The 22,312-nt window shown below is 44.2% G+C and overlaps 1 protein-coding gene across 6 annotated transcripts in view; it reads left to right on the top strand.

The window, feature by feature from the left end:
• CDC42SE2 (CDC42 small effector 2) overlaps positions 1–22,312 on the top strand; it is a 92,781-nt gene that overhangs the window by 32,684 nt on the left and 37,785 nt on the right. The window contains exon 1 of one of the 6 annotated variants that reach the window (XM_083577251.1): positions 9,201–9,221. The exons of the other annotated variants lie outside the window; for them this stretch is intronic. The gene's annotated coding sequence lies outside the window, so the exon portion shown is untranslated. Of the gene's footprint in view, positions 1–9,200; positions 9,222–22,312 lie in introns of those variants that run through there. 6 annotated transcript variants of the gene reach the window in all.

Below are 22,312 nucleotides of genomic sequence, written 5' to 3' on the forward strand. Positions count from 1 at the left end.
GGGTTCAATATTTTACCTTTCTTGCCAAAAGAAAGTGATAAAATAAATTGCCTGCACAGTTACCTACATTTAGTACCCTATGCGTATATAACAAGGTGGCTTTTATTTTATTTTTAAACTGTAATTCTGTTAAAACATATTGTAGCACATTCTTTTTATAATTATTGGAAGCATGTCAAACTTCGCTGTTAGGTTTCTTCCTACTCTACCTGCAAGTAGGTAGAAAAACTTTGTCATAGTATCTTGATTCCCTTGGGTGTGTCGTAAATGGTGCTCATAATGAAACAGAAATTTCTCAGAGGTTTTCTGGTTTTGGTGGACTGCTAAATAATATTCATTGGTCCTTCAGCCACATCTCTGTGTCACTCTTCTTCCAACCAAAGTTTGTTTTTGTTATTGACACAGCCAAATATTAAATACTTGTGTATGGTAGAAGCACAGATAATCTTTATGCAGGTAGTTGTTCTGAAAACCAATGATGATGATGATATAATAATAATAATAATAATAATAATATACCCTGCCCATCTGGCAGGGCTTCCCCAGCCACTCTGGGCAGCTTCCAACAAAATATTAAAATACAGTAATCCATCAAATATTAAAAGCTTCCCTAAACAGGATTGCCTTCAGATGTCTTCCAAAAGTCTGGTAGTAGTTGTTCTCTTTGACATCTGGTGGGATTGCTGCTACAGGTCACCTTTGAAAGAAGGCACTGTGGACTGTGGCCTGTCATTTGTTGCTGCAGCATTTAAGTTCATCTTGTTAGTGCTTCTACAATGCCAAATTGCAACATATTTAAAAACTAGTAGCCTAGATCGAACACAATTGTTTAAGTGAGCTGAATTTTAACGGTAGACGTGGTCTTCTTGAACTTTGCCAAAAATGCTCAACAACTTTGGTTTCTGGACTGTCACTTTTTGAAATATGGCAACCCTATTCTTGAAGAAGTTCTTTGTTGAAGTTCTCAATTTATCCTGGTTTAAAATGACAGAGAAACTTCCATCATCAGTGTTTTTCTCTAATTATGAGGTGAGGAAATTGTCTTCTAATCTTCTAAGGGTCATTTCCTTAGTTTCAGTTAGCTTTTATAATGACACTTCAAATAATAATATTTGAAAGGTTTAGAAGCTGTCACACCTAACTGGATACTTGCTTTGAACCAACTATAGCCAAAGGTGACCCTCTTATTGTCCGTAACGGTTCTGGGTTAATACAGCTACAAGATGCAGTCATTTGTTCCAGTAAAAAAATATAGTCCCGTCAAGCATTTAAGATTATATCAGCAAGACAATGAACCATTGTTACGCGGTACTAAATGAATTAATATGAGATCTATGTTTTCACAGCTGAGTATTCTACCAATCTATGCTGCTTTGCCATCACCCTGTTTTTCCTACTCTTCTTCTGCCCGCTTTCTCAAAATTTGCCCCATGCAGTTGCCTCTGATACTTGTTACTACATTTGAAAGTTTGCTGGTGCTACTGCAGACTAGTTAAAATGTTCAGTTCCTGGTAGAAAACATGATTCTGCTTCCTTTTGATTGTGTTTTGACACAAGGCAAAAATTTGCAGGGAATTCAATTAAACCAACCAGTACTCTTGTGAAAGTCCGTGATTTTGTTACCCAGGACTGAATTCCCAGATCATTCCATTTCATTGTCTCCTGTTACATTCCACGAATGACTTTTTTTGACGCAGTGTTTTCGCACGTATACCATTTTGCCAACTATTTTGCCTTGTTGGGTGAAGAACACTGCAGTCTTCAGGCCTCCAAAGCCCAAGATGCGGCTTGAAAAGTTTGTGTGTGTGTTTTTTTTTTAAATAAAAATAATAATCAAAAGCCTAATTTGATTATTTAGAGTTAAAGCCATTTTAAAAAGTTACTGGATTCCAAATAAATGGTCTTGAAGAGCGTTTTGCTTTCTTGGAACAACTTCTGGCAGACACATGTGACTTGTGAAACTTGGGCCGTATTCCCTGCATGACTCTTCATATGTAAATAGTCATGATTGAGTGGCTGGGATTGTTCAAGTGGGAGGGGACAGCAAGAGCTCTATTCTCTCTGTGTTTGTGCACTGAAAAAAAGATAATGAAGGCCTTTGTACCCCCTCCAAAGACCTGCATTTCAGCAGGAATTGGCTGTGCAGCTGCAACCCTGGCAACAAGACCTGGCAGAAAAGAATTAGGGCAGTCTTCCAAAATGCAAGGCAGAGAGAGAGAGATTTGGAGATGCATGAAATGCCAAGCTTCTGCGATAAGCAAGAGAAGCACCTTCCTGAGGCATAAGGGTACATTTTTGTTTTCTTTCTTTGTTTTGAAACAGCTAAATAGCAGCTTCCAGACTGCTGCTGTTACGTGTGTAATCTATTTATTATATATGGTGAGCTGGAGCCTCAGAACCTGTATGACTGCATGAAAAGGATTTGCATGCATGCGAAAGTTTTAAAAACCTAAGCCAGTTTCAGATTCCCCCTTTCTCACCCTCCATTTCACTAGGTAGCCTAAAACATCAATGTAGTGTGTCTGTGTGTGGGCCGGATTTAGGTTTGATGAGGCCCTAAGCTATTGAAGCTAATGGGGCCCTTTATATGTCCAGCTGTACTTTGTCAACAACAAATTGTTGCTGTTTTTTGTGTTGAATATATGCTATATGGTGATTTATGGACCTAATAGGTATCTAAAGCCATTTGCACATGCAGAATGTAGGCATCCTATATATAGAAATGAGCAAACCAGTGATATTTTAGGGACCAGGCTAGCAGGCAGGGCCCATTACTTACATCATAAATGTAAAGGGACCCCTGACCATTAGGTCCAGTCGTGGCCGACTCTGGGGTTGCCGCGCTCATCTCGCTTTATTGGCCGGGGAGCCGGCATACAGCTTCCGGGTCATGTGGCCAGCATGACTAAGCCGCTTCTGGCGAACCAGAGCAGTGCACGGAAATGCTGTTTACCTTCCCGCCGGAGCAGTACCTATTTATCTACTTGCACTTTGATGTGCTTTCGAACTGCTAGGTTGGCAGGAGCTGGGACCGAGCAACGGGAGCTCACCCCGTCGCAGGGATTCGAACCACCGACCACCGATCACCAAGTCCTAGGCTCTGTGGTTTAACCCACAGTGCCACCCGCGTCCCTTACCTCATAGGAGCCTACAAAACACGGTTGCTGTATGTAGGTTTTATTTTAGTTGTTTTTTATCTTATATTTTGGAAGTGTTACATCCAGGTTTTTTTCCTTTAACTTTTTTGGGGGGCCCAAAGCTATAGCTTGTTCAGCTTATACGTAAATCCAGCACTGGTGTGTGTGTGTGTGTGTGTGTGTGTGTGAGAGAGAGAGAGAGAGAGAGAGAGAGATGCACTGATTAAAAAACACAACAACCCTCATTCTTGATACTTTAAAACCTCAATGTAATACTTTTAATTTCTCTTTCTATCCATCTGTCTGTTGATGCAACTTTTAGAAGGTTAGGGGTAGATGGTGTAAACTCTTGCTGATGAGCAGTACCTATTGTTGCATAATCCTTTGACGGCATTAACTCAGGATCTTTCATTGGGAATAAGATATGTGTGTCTTCAGCCGTGTGATTTGCTGTTTGTGTAAGCACGGGTTTAATAAGGATAAGTGCTGATGTGAATACAATAGGCTTCATTAATTACCCAGCTGTTTAATGTGATTCCATGAGCAGAGTTGCACTACTGGCTTGGCAGGAGATGAGAGCGCGACTTCCCTCCAAGAGCAAGTCAAGTAGTGATACTTTGTGCCAATGATCTGAGTCTGAGCAGAACACAAATAAGAGTTTTGGTGAACTAGCCCCTGATTGTTCATGAAAGGGTAGAATGAATCTCTAGAGCACAAGAAAATGACATTACCCATCCTAGTGACAAACAGGGAGTTATGAATCTGGCTATGCATTGCAAAGCAATGTTGAAAGCATACTTCACCTCTGTATATTAAACTGTGAAGAACTTTCAGAAATTTGGGTTAATGCAAATTACCTTTTTGGTTTCTCTTGTCGTTGTTCCCGGCAAAACCAATAGTAAACATCAGTGGAGGTCTGTCTTTTTCTGAATAGTAAAAATAAAATAAAAATCCAGTGCAAAGTAGGTTAAGTGCTGGGGGTTTTGTCTGTTGGCTGTAATAAGTTGGTGTCAGTCCTCTTTACAGATAGGTAGCCGTGTTGGTCTGCCGTAGTTAAAATAAAATAAAATAAAATCCTTCTAGTAGCACCTTAGAGACCAACTAAGTTAGTTATTGGTATGAGCTTTCATGTGCATGAAGAAGTGTGCATGCACACGAAAGCTCATACCAATAACTAACTTAGTTGGTCTCTAAGGTGCTAATGGAAGGAATTATTATTATTATTATTATTTATTTTGTTTTGTTTTGTCAGTCCTCTTGTTCTTCTCCATACTTTTAATAGGAATGCTTTCATGCACATCCACACAAAAAGCAGCAAGGCTGTGGGGAAGGGACAGAGGGCCCGGCTTAGAGGCAGAGCACACGCTGCAAAGGTCCAAAACTCAATTCCTGGCATCTGTAGGTAGGACTGGGAAGACAGGCCCTTGCCCGAAAGCTTGTAGGGCTGCTGCCAGTCTGGGTCAACAGTACTAGGGTGGATGGACCAATGATCAGACTCAGTGCAAGGTATCTATCTTCCTGTGTACTGTGCAATCAGAGTATTTTTGCAAGACCTCGTGGAACTCATGGGATTGGGGCAGGTTTTCTCTGTTCAGGTCTAGAAATGGATTTTAATGCAAAACTAGGGAGTGCAAAAGCAATTTAATGCTCCAAGATGCAACTGCCAGGCTTAAATGATCATCATGATACTGTCTAGAGCTGTCGTTCCCAACATGGGGCACACAGGGGGGCAATTTGAGAATGAGTTATAAACAGTGAATGGCCTTTTAGGCCTCCTCCATGTGAATGGGAGTTCACTTTTTGAATAATAAGAATTATATGCCAAGAATTGATGCTTTTGAATTATGGTGCTGGAGGAGACTCTTGAGAGTCCCATGGACTGCAAGAAGATCAAATGTATCCATTCTGAAGGAAATCAGCCCTGAGTGCTCACTGGAAGGACAGATCCTGAAGCTGAGGCTCCAATACTTTGGCCACCTCATGAGAAGAGAAGACTCCCTGGAAAAGACCCTGATGTTGGGAAAGATGGAGGGCACAAGGAGAAGGGGACGGCAGAGGATGAGATGGATGGACAGTGTTCTCAAAGCTACCAGCATGAGTTTGACCAAGCTGTGGGAGGCAGTGGAAGACAGGAGTGCCTGGCGTGCTCTGGCCCATGGGGTCACGAAGAGTCAGACACGAATAAATGACTAAACAACAACAACAACAAGGTGGGGCATGGCCAAAAAATGGTTGGGAACCACTGAGCTAGATGGTTATTATATAAGGCCATGATCCATAGGGCGTCCATGAGAAGTAAAAATGCCACTCATGCAGATATAAACATAGCCTTGTGCAACCTATGTGTACGATTGACTGAGGCTTCAGTCAGCGAAGGAGCTTGTCGAAATGCAGCTTAATTTCCCCCCTGCAAGCAACAGAGTTTGGAACCTGCTTTTGCTTATAGAAAGACTCCTGCCTAAAACCTTGTTCAGTTATTCTTGGTCAGTTTCAACAGCCCTGTGCTTGATGGACCGTTGATCTGATCTTGTACAGTGGTACCTCCAGTTAAGTTCTTAATTCGTTCCGGAGGTCCATACTTAACCTGAAACTGTTCTTAACCTGAAGCACCACTTTAGCTAATGGGGCCTCCCGCTGCTGCCGTGCCGGAAGAGCACAATTTCTGTTCTCATCCTGAAGCAAAGTGCTTAACCTGAAGCACTATTTCTGGGTTAGCAGAGTCTGTACCCTGAAGCGTATGTAACCCGAGGTACCACTGTATAAGACAGCATTTCTCTTTCCTTTAGCTTAGTTGGTGTACCTGTGTGCAGTGCTGATAAATAGCAGCCCATGTCCTTTACACGTCAGTTGCAGATGTACTAAGTCTGATTCTTGGAGTTTTTGATGGGCGCCCTTCAGCCAATGTCTGCCTACAGCGTCATCCTGTTTCCCTTTTATCTCTTGTCAACCCACACCAGGCCGGGGCTCTTGCAGAACCCCACTTGAACTGTACAGTCTGCAAAACGGAATGTGTGCTTTGAGTCCACGATAAGAGACCTGCCTTTGAATGGCATCTATTCAGCTTCCTTTATAGATCTCTTTATCTTAAAGAAGCTGTTATCTGAACACGCTCCTGCAGCCTTCCATATGCATAGCATTCTAACTAGTACAACTCCCCTTTCAGCAGCTGTAATGTGATTTCACATGTAACGGAGGCGAGGCAAGACACAGCCTTCCCACAAGGGTATAGTTGTGCTACTGTTGCTGTTCACACTATGTAAAACCTGATTAAAATGTGTGCTTTCATGCAGATTGGACAGAGCTGCTATAAGTGAGCCAACAGTAGTAGTAGTTATTTATTGAATTTATATACCACCCTATATGGGACGCAGGTGGCGCTGTGGTCTAAACCACTGAACCTAGGGCTTGCCGATTGGAAGGTCGGTGGTTTGAATCCCCGCAACGGGGCTCCGTTGCTTGGTCCCAGCTCCTGCCAACCTAGCAGTTCAAAAGCACGTCAAAGTGCAAGTAGATAAATAGGTACCTCTCTGGCAGGAAGGTAAATGGTGTTTCCGTGCACTGCTCTGGTTTCGCCAGAAGCGGCTTAGTCATGCTGGCCACATGACCCGGAAAAACTTCTCTTCGGACAAACGCCGGCTCCATCGGCCGGTAAAGTGAGATGAGCGCCGCAACCCCAGAGTCAGGGGTCCTTTACCTTTTTTGCTGCCCTATACCCTGAGGTCTCAGGGCAGTTCACAGAATTAAATCAAGACATAAAACCAAAAAATACATAATAAAAATAAAACCGACAACCCAATAACTCCCTGCCACAACCCCCCCCCCCCACATTTTTAAAGGGCATAGAATGTCAATCAAATCAACCTGGTTGATTTCGCCTGCTTAAAAAGGAACGTTTTTGCCTGGTGGCTAAAGGTGTATCATGAAGGTGCCAGGCGAACTTCCCTGTGGAGAGTATTCCACAGATGGGGAGCCACTGCAGAGAAGGCCCTTTTTTGTGTTGCCACCCTCCTGACCTCTCGAGGAGGAGGCACACGAAGAAGGGCCTCAGAAGATGATCTCAGGGTCCGGGTAGGTTCATATGGAAAGAGGCAGTCCTTGAGGTATTGCGGTCCTGGGAACAGTTTTCTCTAGAAAAAGTGCAATGCCATAGAATCATAGAATTGCACAGTTGGAAGGGACACTAAGGGTCCAACCCTCTGCAATAGGAAGAATATGCAGCTGTCCTATACAGGGATCAAACCTGCAAACTTGGCACTATCAGCACCATCCTCTAACCAACTGAGCTATCCAGATACATATTTAAAAGTTGCATGCAGTGTCATTGAGTCAAATACTTATCCGTGGTTTGACACTTTAGCCTTGAAATCATATACATTTAACATCCCGTTATTATGGATCTCGTTTAGCTGCTGTTGTTTGCTTTGCTATAGCAGCAAATCCCTGAACAGTTCTGCTATGGTAACTCTGAAACCATATATAGGCGAGAGCAGGGATTTTCCCCCAGCTGGAATTCACTGGAACTCTGTTTCGGCACCTCTCAGGTGGGCGCCGTTGCCATTATAAGAGAACACAGGAGGCATTCATGGTGAGTTCTGGCACTTCTTTTTCTATCAAAAAAAGCACTGGGTTGAGAGCAGATTGAGCTGGGGAGTGTGTTGTGGGCTTTTATTTGATCCTAGCAAGCTTTTAGCCACTGGGATTCCACACTGTAGACACCCACTGTCCTTTGTTTTCTTTATGACCTGGAATAATAATAATAATAATAATAATAATAATAATAATAATAATAAATAATAATAATAATAATAATAATAATAATAATAATAATAATAATAATTTATTTAGACCCCCCCTCCCCGGGCAGGGCTGGGCTCAGGGCAGCTAACACCAAATATAAATTACAATAAAACGTAATAGGGAACCCCCCCAAAAAACACAACAGTTAATTAAAATGCGGCTTAAAATACAGCTTAAAATATAGCCTCATTTTAGTAGTAGCCCATAGATCAAGACCATAAAGGGAGGAAACATCAGATATTCACCTGGGTCAGCTATCCATGCTGGTCCTACATGGGCCAGCAAAAAAAGTCAAGGGAAAATTTATATACCAAATCTCATATAAGGGGTCAGAGTGATTCTAAGCCAAAGACCAGGCAGAACAGCTCCATCTTGCAGGCCCTGTGGAAAGATGTCAAATTCCGCAGGGCCCTGGTCTCTTGTGACAGAGCATTCCACCAAATCGGGGCCAGTGCTGAAAAGGCCCTGGCCCTAGTTGAGACCAATCTAACCTCCTCGAGGTTCGGGACCTCCAAAGTGTTGTTATTTATGGACCTTAAGGTCCATAAATGGACCTCTTCAGAGTGATGCTGCCCATATATCTGAATACATATTATGGACAGCTCGAACTGAAAAACTTAAACTTCAGCTGACCACTCTTTTTGAAGGTTGTCTGAGTGCCTGGCTAAGAGGATTTTTCTCTCTCCTTTTATTTATAAAATTGTTGACATCATCGTAGCATTTTACTAAAACACCTGCGTGCTGCTGCTGCTGCTTCATGTAGGCCAGGAATAATTTTGCCGGAAACCATGCTAACAGGTGCTGATCTCACTGAGATCAGATTACTTTATATCTGTTCAGCTATAATCGGGCATTATAGCCCTAATGGATGTATTGAGTGATTGGTACCCAGATATATATATGCTGACAAGGCACCAGGACCTATACTTGGAATGTTATATTTAATATATTAGCTCAACTTGAGGCACAGGATGAAAGTTATAATACGAGCTGCTTGGTTAACAAGCAAATTGTGGAGTTACAGTAGAGGCAATAAAAATGTCATGTTTAAATCTTCTTTACTGCCCTCATACATGCACACACAGCGGATTTACAATCGTACTGTGCCCTTCCCCGCCGGAGAATGGCTTGTGGTGTATGGTGCTGAATTCTTATATGTAATGTCAGCCAATTCTCAAAGCAATACTTATCACATGTCCTCCAGAACTGGGAAACAGAAGGAACATTGTTGGGTCTGCTATCCAGGTCCACAGCATGGTGAGATACTACCTTTGTTTTCAACATGAGGTAAGCAAATGAAGTGTTATTTTCCTTAGATGTAGATCTAGTTGTAAACACGCCCCCCCCATTAGACAAGAATCAAAAGCTTAAGTGTGCCGGTTATTGTTTGTTTTGAAGTGTATTGCAGTCTGGATTTAGTTGTGCTATTGTCCAGCTTTGATATGCATTCTGAACTTCCTGTGCTATTTCTGCAGTTTACTAAGACTGTTCTTTTGGTTACAAATAACACGCAAGCCTTAAAAACAAATTTGCAGATGACATGAAGCTTGGAGGGATAGCTAACACTATGGAAGACTCAAGATTCAATTGATCTAGGCCAGGGTTTCCCAAACTTGAGTCTCCAGCTGTTTTTGGACTACAACTTCCATCATCTCTAGCTGGCAGGAGCAGTGGTCAGGGATGATGGGAATTGTAGTCCAAAAACAGCTGGAGACCCAAGTTTGGGAAACCCTGATCTAGACAGATTTGGAACACTGGGCCAAAACCAATAGGATGATATTCAAGAGAGATAAATGATAAAACCCTGCATAGGTGCAAAAAAAAGCAAACACACGTACAGAATGAGGATTATCCGCAGGGCCGTCTTACCCACAGGCGCTAGGGGTGTGGGGCACCCGGGCGCTGGGCTCTCAGGGGCGCCAGGCCAAGAGTCCAGGGCCTGAGATTTGAGTCCGGGGAAGAGTCCACCCATCATTCGGAGCGTGGCAGCGGGCTCTTCTGCCGTGGGCGGCTCTGCGCCGCGAGTTCGGGGGCGACCGAGCCAGTGAGACGCTGAGGTGGCCGGCTGGCTCCACCCTCCTGCACGCCTGGGACTGGGCAACCGGGGGGGGGGGGCTGGGTGGATCTTTGTACCCCAGCGCCGCATATGCTTAAGACAGCCCTGGTTATCTGGTTTGGTAGCAGCACATGTGAAAATTGAGACTTTTTGAAACTTAACTTGTGCAAGCTAGGCGGTGTGCATTTAAAAGATAAATATTTCATTATGATACTTGGTGCCTGTCATCGCTGGATAAATACTTTACAATAGATGGAAATGTGGCTTGATTGTATTACTCATAGGCAAACCAGCGCTCAGTTTAGGTCTACCACTCTCAGCTGCTGAAAATTTTTCTTGTTTTGTAAATCAGATTATGTTTCTTGGGAACTGAATTTTTGTGTGCATGATGAGGTCAAATGACTGAGTTTTGTCAACAGTGCTGTGCTTGAAAATGGGAGTTGTGCGCGCACTTCTTCGCTAGATTTCAGCAATTTTGTGTGTTAGAATTTTGCTTATTGTTCCCTTAGCAGACTGTCTGTTGTGATAAGAGAAGTGGAGCAAAAATCTTGGCAAAATGGGGGGAGCCAGACATACTGCTGGTATGTTCTGCTCTCTTTCTCTCAACTTTTCTTTGGAGCAGTGCTTAACTGAGAGGGGCTGGGTTTCATCCCTACCTGGAATTCATGCTGACTGACTTAGATGCCCTTCATCTGATGAGTGGCTGATGGATGAGATTAGAGACCATGAGAATAGGAGGAGGCCAAGTCCTGCACATTTTATTTATGGTGATCAGAGCATATGGGGAGGAACATAAAATTGGCTTTCCTGGTCTCTTAAATGCTTTTCCTACACCTCAAACAATACAAATTTGATCATATAGTTGACTTATTGCCTCTCACCTAAGTGTTAACCTCATTTTAAAATGAATATTCTGGTTATTATTTGGCAAGCCAGGTGTAGGTGTGTCATGTGTTGGACTACTTGAGTAAACAAAGTTCAGGAGGCAGCACTGACGTGTGTTATCTTTAATCCAAGTAAGCTATGCATAATAACCAGTGAGGGGAACTTATTTTTAGAAAATTATAGGGTAGAGATGAAAAATTCAGAGTTATAAATTCAGCTCAGAGGCTGCATTAACGAATGTCTGTTTCCAAAGCATTCACATTTTCTTTAATTACTTCACTGATGCTATCTGTTGTGTTGAGATAAATGGTTTGCATCATTTTAAAGCAGGCCAAGAGGATGGAGAAGACTTAAAATATTTTTCAGGTTCTGCAGATCCGGCAAAAATCTCCTTCTAGTCGAGCTTTGTCTAGTACTGTAACGCTCACAAAGCAGTGAAAATCCAAAAATAACCACATTACTTACAAGACCTTAAATAGTCATCGGCCCCGTTAGCTGCAAGAGGAAGTGGTGTGGGAGTAACTGCAACATGATGTACTGTGTGAAAGAGAATGGTAATGGGTAACTTTAAAATACACAAACTTTTAGATTATGATTAATGTGGGGAAGACATGCATTCATTTTGCTTTCGAGTGCAGGGGCCAATCTAATTCAGGCATTAGTTTTAATATCTAATTCAGTGCAATATAGTTTTAATAACTGACTGTGCACAGAACTATTTATAACCTGTTTTATACTAAAGAATGGTGTGGGTGGAGAGACCTGTCAGGAGTAAGCATGGACCAATGGTACCAAATAGTATGGGAAACAGCCCTACTAGAAAAAATAACCAATAAACTGAAACTGACATGGGGACAAATAGAAGAAGATACCACAGAGCCTAGGACTTGCTGATCAGAAGGTTGGCAGTTTGAATCCCCGCGACAGGGTGAGCTCCTGTTGCTCGGTCCCGGCTCCTGCCAACCTAGCAGTTCGAAAGCACTTCGAAGTGCAAGTAGATAAATAGGTACCACTCCAGCAGGAAGGTAAACAGCATTTCCGTGCGCTGCTCTGGTTCGCTAGAAACAGCTTAGTCATGCTGGCCACATGACCCGGAAGCTGTACGCCAGCTCCCTTGGCCAGTAAAGCGAGATGAGCGCCGCAACCCCAGAGTTGTCCACGACTGGACCTAATGGTCAGGGGTCCCTTTACCTTTACCTTCACCCCGGTATGGCTCCCCTTTATCACATACACAGCCCAACAAGACAACGACAAGAATCCACCAACAGCATACAAATCAATATGGCTAACCTGATTCAAAAACACCCACCCACCCCACTCAAACACAAAAACAAAGTTCACCACAGCCAATCACAAAGAAGCATCCACACCCTAGGCCAACCCCAATTTCTCTCACCACCAAAGGAACACAAGCGAATAGCAAAGAGAACCCACACAAACGATGCTGACACAAAACCCCACATATACATTAAGCAAATTAGAAACATCGCCTCCCGACCCCCCCCACTCGCCTCTCCTCCCCCCTTTTCTTCCTAATGTAACCCTAATGTCTCAACAGATGAAACTGACCTATGGAAAATGTAACTTGAAAAAAGAGACATTGCACATACCTTTGTAAACCAATAAAACTTTAATAATAATAATAATAATAATAATAATAATAATAATAAAAAATAAATAAATAAATAAAGAATGAACTGGGGTGGGGGAGAATGGGGTGGGGTGGGGGGAGAAATGTAGAAGAGTTTCTGTGCTACCCACATCCATAACCAGGAAAGATAGGATAATTCTTCGGAGCTCTTTGGCACTTTGTGTACTGCAGTAGTTTTGAAGCAGGCCTGCCCAGCTTATGAATGTCATGGATGGAGGGGCAAATGTAGTCTACAAAACCATATAACATAGTTTGCCAGGTACAGTCATACCTCATGTTGCATCCGCTTCAGGTTGCATTTTTTCGAGTTGCAGACTGTCAAAACCCAGAAGTACCGGAATTGGTTACTTCCGGGTTTCGGCAGTTGCGCATGCGCAGAAGCACCGAATCGCAACCCGCGCATGCACAGACGTGGGTTGCGAACGTGCATCCCCCATGGATCACGTTCCCAACCCGAGCGTCCACTGTACTTGACAAACCTCCTGTTTTTTCCACACTGTGCAACCTAATTGGGGGGTGGGGAATTATCCAGGGAAGGCCCAGGGTAAATATAAGAATATCACATACATTATGGAGTTCCGTGGTATCTTCTCAACATTGCTGTGATAACATCTAGAAATGGCTGAAGTGAATTACATGACTCCCACACTAAGGTAAAATAAAGGAAATGGCTGGAGTGAATTACATGACTCCCACACTAGCATCTTTTGGCCCCTTGGGAAAATAATACTGTTGTAGAAGAGATTTTTTGACGTTGGAGTTTTCTGATGGAGCTGTCAGGCCCCATGAGGTCCAAAAGCAAGGGTCCAGTACAAAAGCTATATCCATCCATTCTTGCTATTCCTGCACAACTGTGTAATGTCTGTACGTGATCTTGGAACTCAGTCCAGGCATCAACTGTGCCATGGTCGGAAAGCAAAACAAAAAACAAAAAAACCCACAACTTCCTTGCAAAGCAGGTAGCTAAAGGAAGTCCACCGAGTTGCAGACCTCCCAGTAAGGGGGCACACATCCCCCATATGATCAGAAGAGTTAAGCATGTAGGAAACATTTGAAGTCCCATTTCCCTGTTTTTGACATCAGACACACCTGTCCATTCAAATACAAGAAGTAGAAATAGTCATGCATTCACTGGCAGACAAGAAACAAAAATAGTCCATTCTATGCACAACTCAAGACAGTGGTGGCCCTGGACTGTGACTTGTTATTTCTATTACTACCAGAGTATGGCATCAAGGCAGGCGCAGGGTTTCGCTAGCTAACAGGCCCTGAACTACTAAATGTGCCCCAACAACTCTGCCTCCGCCCTAGTGGGGTAGGAAAGCTGAAAAAGAATCGGATCTGGCAACCAATGCACCCCTTGGGTTACAGATAGTAGATGTGTAGACGAGTCTAAGAAGCCAGGGACACAAATTTTCAATTACAGATAGGTAGCCGTGTTGGTCTGCCATAGTCAAAACAAAAAAATTTTTTTCCTTCCAGTAGCACCTTAAAGACCAACTAAGTTAGTTCTTGGTATGAGCTTTCGTGTGCATGCACACTTCTTCAGATACACACTTCTGTGTATCTGAAGAAGTGTGCATGCACACGAAAGCTTATACCAAGAACTAACTTAGTTGGTCTTTAAGGTGCTACTGGAAGGAAAAAAAAATTTTTTTTTGACAAATTTTCAAGGCTCTCTAATGGCTATGGTGGCTCATTTGCTGGAAGTAACACATTTAGCGTAACTCTGGGAGTGTATACTTGATGTTGACCAAAGGAAGCCTCTTAGAGCAAAGGCCTAGGAAGAACTCAGTACAGTGGTATTTCAGGTTAAGAACTTAATTTGTTCTGGAGGTCCATTCTTAACCTGAAGTACCACTTTAGCTAATGGGGCCTCCTGTTGCTGCCGCAGTGCGATTTCTGTTCTCATCCTGAAGCAAAGTTCTTAACCTGAGGTACTATTTCTGGGTTAGCGGAGTCTGTAACCTGAAACGTCTGTAACCCGAGGTACCACTGTATAAAGGTAAAGGTACCCCTGCCCCTACGGGCAAGTCATGTCTGACTCTAGGGTTGCGTGCTCATCTCGCTCTAGAGGCCGTGAGCCAGCGCCGTCCGAAGACACTTCCGGGTCACGTGGCCAGCATGACGAAGCTGCAGGTGGCGAGCCAGCACCAGCGCAGCATACGGAACGCTGTTTACCTTGCCGCTATAAAGCAATACCTATTTATCTACTTGCACTGGTGTGCTTTCGAAATGCTAGGTGGGCAGGAGCTGGGACCGAACGACGGGAGCTCACCCCGCCACGGGGATTTGAACCGCCGACCATATGATCAGCAAGTCCTAGGCACTGAGGTTTTACCCACAGCGCCACCTGCGTCCCTACACCACTGTATACACTTATATAAACTACCGTATTTTTCGCACCATAGGACGCACCGTCAATAGGACGCACCTTGTTTTAGAGGGGGGAGAACAAGAAAAAAAAATTCTCTCCCTCTCTGCCCAGCACCCCTTCAGCGAAGCGGCAGGAGGCGCTGCGCAGAGAGGGGGAGAATTTCCCCCCTCTTGTTTTCCCCCTCTAAAACAAGGTGCCGTTTAAGGTGCGGTCAGACGCCTTCAGGCGGCTACCTTGGAAGCCTGGAGGATGAGAGGGGTCGGTGCGCACCGACCCCTCTCACTCTCCAGGCTTCAGGTTCCTTTCAACCTGCTCTTTGGGGCTGGCAGGGGGAAGCCCACCACCAGCCCCAAAGAGCAGGTCGGGGAGCAGCGCAAAGGCACGCGGCTATAGAGGCTCCTGCCATAGCCGCATGTCACCTCTCCAGCCGGGAGAGGGTCACGGGGGGCTTCTTTAGCCCCGTGCGCGCTCTCCCGGCTGGAGAGATGGCGCACGGCTAAAGAGGCTGCTGCAATTGCTGCGTGTCACCTCTCTAGCTGGGAGAGGGTAAGCGGGGCTTCTTTAGCCCCGCGCATGCTCTCCCAGCTGGAGAGGTGGCGCGCGGCTGTAGAGGCTCCTGCCATAGCTGTGTGTCACCTCTCCAGCCGGGAGAGAGTTGCGGGGGGCTTCTTTAGCCCCGCGCGCGCTCTCCTAGCTGGAGAGATGGTGCGCAGCTAAAGAGGCTGCTGCAATAGCTGCGTGTCACCTCTCCAGCCGGGGGAGGGTAAGCGGGGCTTCTTTAGCCCCGCGTGCGCTCTCCCAGCTGGAGAGGTGGCGCGTGGCTATAGAGGCTCCTGCCATAGCCGCGCGTCACCCCTCCAGCTGGCAGAGGGTCGCGGGGCTATGCTGTCTTCACTCCATAGGACGCACACATATTCCCCCTTCATTTTTGAAGGGGAAAAAGTGCGTCCTATGGTGCGAAAAATACGGTAAGCCTAGGAGTCTTTGGTCAGAATCGACCATAACCCAGTTGGCAGTGTTGCACATACTGCCACCCCCCCTCTCTCTCACACACACACTCACATACACAGAGTGTGTATTTGAAGCCCAGACAAGCGATACTCAGTAGACAAAACCCTCATGATGTGTTAACACCTGCAGTCGTCCTCCTTCCTCTGGTTTTCTGTACTCTTTATCTCTTCCTCCCAATACTGAAGCAGCTGCATTACCACATTTCCTGTCTGAAGTTGCAGCAAAGAAGCAAGGCAGCCACAAAGCAAGAAAAGAAGGGTTGATCCTTAAAAGTGAGCCTCTTAAATATTTAAAAATTGTGCGAGGGGGTTTCTGCTCTTGAATGGTAATAATTTAGCAATTTCATTTGGATGTTGCCTTTATATTCAGATAGAGGGAGAGGGGTCTGCAGCCTGACAAAAGCTATATTTTTTCTTACGCTGCGTTGTGAGAGTTTATTAACATTAAACTTCTGCTGCCGCTCTGAAATCATCCTGGTTCCAGTCTGTTCACTCTGAGCAACGCTTTTACTTTTCCCTGCTTCAGAGTTACAACTATGTAACCTCCCCGCTCTCAGTTAGTAACTTCATGTTCTCCGTTGTTACTCATTAAGAGGTTTGATTAAGGACTGAAAAAATGCTGCTTTAGAGAGAGACAAGATCCCTCTCGTTCGTTAGAACGATGAGGGTACATGCAGCTTGAAAGTGTTTTTGGAATTATTAGGCACATTTTGCTGCCAGCTTCTTGGCAGGCTTTGAGATGCAGCCCAGTAGGGACTGTATAGAGATGCTGTTAGTCTTTGGGGCTGTATATACAGTGCCGGATTTACGTATAAGCTAAACAAGCTATAGCTTAGGGCCCCACTATCCTGGCCCCCCCCAAAAAAGAAAAAAAACTCGATGTACATTTCCATAATATAAGATAAAAACAAATAAAATAAAACCTACATACAGCAACAGTGCTTTGTGTTGTGTATGGACCTATTAGGTCTATAAATTACCATATAGCATATATTCAACACAAAAAACAGTGACAATTTGTTGTTGACAAAGGACAGCTGGACATATAAAGGGACCCATTACCTTCAGTAGTTTAGGGCAGGCACCCCCAAACTCAGCTGTCCAGGTCCCTAGCTAACAGGACCCTCCACTGGTCCTGTTAGCTAGGGATGATGGGAGTTGTAGTCCCAAAACATCTGGAGGGCCGAGTTTGAGGGTGCCTGGCTTAGGGCCTCATCAAACCTAAATCCGGCCCTACATATATGCAGCGAGTGGGATTTGCATGCTCATGGCAGCGCTTTGCAAAGCCATCACGACTGCAGAAATTGCAATGGCCACAAAGGCAGCCACCATAAGGAGGCACCATTTCAAAGAAACAAGGGCATGTCGCAAATTGGACAGCAACCCTTTGTGTCCTGATGCGCTCCCCTATGAATTGACACTTGTATACATTATAGTCCCCAGCTAATACCATAACCCTGTCCATGAATTGAAAGGGGCTGGAGAGGCATCTAAGCTCAATTAATTGATTTGTATCTCCTCCTTCATATGTGTCCGTTGCCTTTATTTTGTTGAGAATTTGCCCTGCTGAGTTGTGCGTGGCACATGCTCCCTATCATTTCTGACGGAGGTCTTTATTTGCTGCCCTGGTGGCATTGTTGGTTTAAGTTTGGTTGGTTTCTTTTTCATTTCTATAAGGTTGCCTTGGATTGATTGATTGATTGATTGATTGATTTATACATACATACATACATACATACCCCGCCCATCTAGCTGGGTTTGCCCAGCCACACTGGGCAATGCCCAACAGAATATTAAAAACATGATAAAACATCAAACATCAAAAACTTCCCTAAACAGGGCTCGCCTTCAGATGTCTTCTAAAAGTCAGATAGTTACTTATCTCCTTGACATCTGATGGGAGGGCGTTCCACAGGGCGGTCGCCACCACCGAGAAGGCCCTCTGCCTGGTTCCCTGTAACCTCACTTCTCGCCATGAGGGAACCACCAGAAGGCCCTCAGAACTGGACCTCAGTGTCCAGGCTGAACAATGGGGGTGGAGACACTACTTCAGTTATACTGGGCCGAGGCCATTTAGGGCTTGAAAGGTTGGCGCCAACACTTTGAATTGTGCTTGGAAAAGTTAGTTGTGCTTATTTTCATTGAAATAAATGAGAAGTAAGTCAATAACTTGATGGGACCTAAGTACAGCTAGCATACCTGTTGCTTTGGTTGTAATTTTATTATGTGTACTAGTAATCTTATTAGTTTCCTTAATGTAAGAACTTTTGCCTGCAATTCCATGCCTTGTTTCCCATGTTCAACAACTAGATTCCTTTGGGAAGCCTACAAACATGAGGGCAATGGCCCTACCCTACTGTTGTTCCTCAGCAAGTTGTATTCAGAGACGTGCTACCTGTGATCCTGAAGCTAGAATATAACCATAATGACTAGTAGCCATTCTTAGCCCTTGATAGCCTTATCCTCCAACAATTTGTCAAAATCACTTTCAATTGGTGGCCATCAATAGGGCTGGGCGATATCTGGTTTTCAACATCACAATATATCACCAGCTAAACATCACAATATATTGCTATATCACAATGTCTGAAATAAGGTTGGAACTATGTAGAGGCAAATAGGAGGGCTGGGTGATACCTGGTTTTCAACATCATGATGTATCACCAGCTCAGCATCACGATATACAGTGGTACCTTGGTTTAAGAACAGCCCTGTTTACGAACTATTTGGTTTACAAACTCCACAAAACCGGAAGTAGTGTCCCGGTTTATAAACTTTACCTCGGTCTACGAACAGAAACCGAACTGTGGAAGGGCACCTGCGGCGGGAGGCCTCATTAGGGAAAGTGTGCCTCGGTTTACGCACGGTTTCAGTTTAAGAACAGACTTCCGGAACGGATTAAGTTCGTAAACCGAGATACCACTGTATTGATATATCATGATGTCTGAAATATGGATGGAGCTATGTAGAGGCATTGGATGGCCTCACGTTTTCCCCCACATTGTGATTTTTGCATACACACACACACACACACACACACACACACACACACAATTTGCGATATACTGCCAGGTTAAAATTTATGAAACTGATATCACAATGTGGACTTCAAACCGGTTTTGGACAATATTTTGCCCAGCCCTAACACATTTCATGATTCGCGATATATTGCCAGGTCAAAAATTATGAAACCGATAGCACCAGTTTTGGACAATATATTGATATATAGCCTAGCCCTAGCTGTCACTACATCTTGTGGTAGTGAACTCTGGAGGGTTGTGTGAAGAAATATGCAAGTAATGGGTGTCAAAAGCCTCAGTCTGAAAGCAGAGGCATATTTTGCCTAGGTACCCATGTAAAGTTAATAAACCTGGGGTTAGGTCCTTACATATTGCCTCACAGAGGAAAAGGTTTTGGAAGATCCCCTCTGAAAACCTCTCTCCTCTTTCACCTGTAAGTTTACAGGAACCAGGTGATGTTGTTAAAGGAAGGCAATAGCACAGTTTCAGTGGGGAAAACAGCAAGCTCTTCAGCCTTGGTCATCTATGAAATGAGAATAATGGTCCTGTTTCTCACACCAAATACAGTTGTGGGTGAAGAAGCCTCTCCAATTCTGAGCTTTAGTGCTAGCTGTAAATCTAAGTTCTTAATAAATTCATCACTCTAGCTAATAAGATTAGGGATATAAAGTGATTAGGAGTGCATTGCAGGAGTCTCCTTTACCTAGAATGCCGTTGCTGAATTATGCAACGCTACAATTTTAGCCAATTAAAAATATTGGTTGTCTGCAACTATACTTCAATCTTGTTTAAGGGGATAATCTCATGGGCCTTCATTAATCTGAGAAACCTAGACAGGCAAGAACTGTACTACATGTAATAATTTGGTTTGTCTCTCAGAGCGCAGCATTTAGGTCCTGAACTTTCCTCACATTACGCTGCGTTTCCCAAAGATCAGTATTAATAAAAAATTATATTTAGAATGTTTGGTATCTTATTATACTTATGCACAGATAAATGTATTTTTAAAATGTCATATAATCCCCGGGGATGGCCACATGTCCTGTTTTACAGAGGACAGTCCTCTGTTTGAAGGGCTTTCTGGTCCAAGTGTTGTTTAAAGATAATGAACATCAGGAAGAAGGGAGAGCCGCAGGCCCCTTGAAGTCATTATTATTATTATTTATATACAGTGGTACCTTGTTTTGAGTCCAGGATCTGTTCCGGAGCCCCGGACGCTTGACGAAAAGGGCGCTCAACAAAGCACTGCTGTGCATGCGCGAAGCGCGATTTAGCTTTTCTGCACCTGCCAGAGACATCTGCTGAAATGGACGCTGGATGGGGCAGACGTATACGGAGGTACCACTGTACCACCCTTTATCAGAAGATCCCAGGGCGGTGTACAACATTTCAGAGCATCAATGATAAAAATGAAATAAAAACTTAATAAAATGCATACTGACAGGCAGCCTAATAATAAAACAGTCATCATAATAACAGTCCTTTCCCTCATACTTTCCCAGGCCATAGATTATTTAATAGCCATAGGCCTGTGTAAAGAGGAATGTTTTTGCCTAGTGACTAAAGACATGTAGTGATGGCGCCAGGCAAGCCTCTCTGGGGAGAGAATTCCACAATCGGGGAGCATTATTCTCAATTTACAGTGAGGTGGAAGGTTCACAGGCTATGAAGGACTTGTTCACAATTTTTTTGACAGCTGCATGCATTATTATAGCTAGGAAGTGGAAGGGGCAAGCAGAATATAAAATGGAAGAATGGTATAAAGAGGTGCGGGATATAGTTATTAATGATAAATTAACATGTGCCATTAAGGTAAGATGGGGAATATGCAGGAGAAATGATTTTGTGGACGTACGGAAGGTGTTTGTAGAATTTGTACTGTTGAAATGGAACAGGGTCAAACCATCGCAAGAGACGCTGAAATTTTGGGAGGTTGGATAGTTACAGTGGAATGGTCTCGGTCGTGGGGTGCACATTTTTTATTCTTATTTATTTATGGTTATTACTTTGTCAAAATAAAATAAAAAATTAAAAGGAGAGAGAGAAAAGAAAAATAGAAAGGCTGCGAATTCGATTCAGCTCTGGTACTCCAAATAAATTATTGTGCTCAATGTTAAAAAATAAAATAATTGGGGAGCCACTACAGAAAAGGCCCGTTCTCTTGATCCTCATAAACAGTTAGCACCTGGATAATACACAAGCACACTGTCTTCCCCACTATGTTTTTGAGCAATGCAAAGTTTGTCCCGAATGTTTGATCCCCTTCTTCCTCAAACCCACCAAGAGTGTAGCCACCATCACTTCACTTGCTCAGAACCAGAAAGTTTCAAACTACTTTTTCTCCCCACGAACAGCTTAATAACTCCATTTCCGAAAAACAATAAAGATTAATTTTTACCTAGAGGAACTAGTTGTACTGTCGCAAAATTCCTTGCTTAAAAATCCAGTAATAATTATACGCCCGACTTAGCTTAATTATACTTCATGTAATAAACCTGTGCTTTCATGGCAGTATTTATACAGGAAGTTCTAGGAATTAATTGGAGTGCCTGATCTGCAGGTGTTGGAACCGGCAGATGGAAACACACATTTAGAGATAGATTTTCCATCTCTCGCATGAGTCGTCGAAAGCTTTGATCCATTCACCAGAAGCAACACGCAATCTGGGCCAAGAAGGAAAAGTAGCTGGCCACACATTTGGCAGTTGTGTGCGTTGGCCCTCAGCCTACCAAACTGTGACTGGCTCAGGCTTTCTCTATAGCATCCGGTGTCAACAGACTGAGCCTGGTTCTTGCAGTCATGGAGGAAAGAAAGAAGCACAGTCTTTTCTTAAAAAGGTAAAGGACCCCTGACAGTTAAGTCCAGTCGTGAATGACTCTGGGGTTGCGGCGCTCATCTCGCTTTACTGGCCGAGAGAGCCAACGTTTGTCTGCAGACAGTTTTTCTGGGCCATGTGGCCAGCATGACTAAGTGTGCTGGTCCCGAGGGTTAACCGTGCAGCAAGGTCCAAGTCCAGTCCGAGGTCGAGGGTGCTGTATGGAGGCTGTCCATCAAAGCTGAAGCTGGGTCCAAGGCAGGGAGTCGGGTGAGGTCAGGAACTCTGGCTGAAGAGCAGGACAGGGTGCAGGCAGGAAGAGGCTAACAACAATGTTGCTCCCGCAACCTGGGACTGGGGCTGGCTGGCTTTTATCTGCCCCGAGGCATAGGGCGGCCCCAGTCCACAGGTGACTCGCCTCTCCTGGCCTGGAGGCGAGCACTCTTCCTGCGGGAACTTAGTTCCCTCTGCCTCTCTGCCCTGAGCCTCTGCAGCTCAGGAGAGGCTGGAGGATTACCGGACTCAGAGGCAACCTCAGCTTCCTCTGACGGGGCTGAGAGTGGA

Source organism: Podarcis filfolensis (genome assembly GCF_964270895.1).
Source record: "Podarcis filfolensis genome assembly, chromosome: 11".
Lineage (NCBI taxonomy): Eukaryota > Metazoa > Chordata > Lepidosauria > Squamata > Lacertidae > Podarcis > Podarcis filfolensis.